The sequence below is a fragment of the Schistocerca gregaria genome, chromosome 3 (genome assembly GCF_023897955.1).
Source record: "Schistocerca gregaria isolate iqSchGreg1 chromosome 3, iqSchGreg1.2, whole genome shotgun sequence".
Taxonomy (NCBI): Eukaryota; Metazoa; Arthropoda; class Insecta; order Orthoptera; family Acrididae; genus Schistocerca; species Schistocerca gregaria.
Genome location: NC_064922.1, coordinates 26,671,540 through 26,672,559, shown reverse-complemented (window position 1 = coordinate 26,672,559; position 1,020 = coordinate 26,671,540). Strand labels below are relative to the sequence as shown.

General features: G+C 45.6%; 1 non-coding gene across 1 annotated transcript; it reads right to left on the bottom strand.

Moving 5' to 3' along the window:
• Window positions 1-398: 398 nt before the first annotated feature.
• On the bottom strand, window positions 399-471 carry Trnak-cuu (transfer RNA lysine (anticodon CUU)). Its single transcript has one exon. It is a non-coding gene; the product is annotated as a tRNA-Lys (tRNA).
• Between the last annotated feature and the right edge of the window lie 549 nt (window positions 472-1,020).

The following is a 1,020-nucleotide window of genomic DNA, read 5'->3' as shown; positions in this document are numbered from 1 at the left end:
GGAACGAAACATCGACGGAGAAAAACTTACAGAAGGTACAACACTACACGTAAACAAACGATATCCCACTACACGAAACGCTACGGCGGAGCGAAAGACTAGGCACGTCCACACTGCACGGCGTCTGAAGCGGAACTGAACTAATATTTGCAGTTATGGCGACCCATTCATTACTGCTTGGCTACACGTCTGACACGTAGCCGATGTTCTCTCCAAACATAACCACCTGCACTTCAGAACATGACTTTCACACATGTCTACAAAATCACCTTGACCTTCAAATACAGTTTCCTTGCGACTGATTGAGACGTAGGCAAATTTTAAAGTTGCTATTTCCATTACATCACTTGAATCAGAAAATCGGTAATTTACATCTGCCGCGGAGAAAAATTCCGTGCCGCCCAGCGTAGGGCTCGAACCCACGACCCTGTGATTAAGAGTCTCATGCTCTACCGACTGAGCTAGCCATGCTGCCTCGTTGGGTACATGCTGGGTAGCAGATCACACAGTACTCGTTTGGGTTGGTTGGTCCCATACAGAATCTCTCCATGCTGCCTAATGTTTTCCTAACGTCACACTCGTCACGTATTTCACTTTTATTTCATAATCATTTCTGAGAGGTAAAGGAATTGCAAGACAATCTGCAGAGCTAGCGGCGTCAAAATTAACACACATACTTGACGTGACTCAAAAGCCGAACGAGTTACTTTCCGACGTTGTTTTAGATGTGCAAGTGCCACTCAAACCTCGCGGTGAGGGCACTCTGCCGAACATTTCGCTAGTTAACACCGGTCTAGTTGTGTGCGTTTCAAGCTCAAGACCATCTCCAAGCACAAAATGGTCAATAGCAACATTCAGACGGTTTCGAACTGCAGAATTGCTACATTAAAACGGTATGTTTCTTTTTCAGAACTGGAAAAACATGACCGTGACAGGATTCGAACCAGCAATCTTCGGATACGAAGTCCGACGGTCACTGACGACCAAGTAGAACTTATATACGACTCATCTCGAAACGCT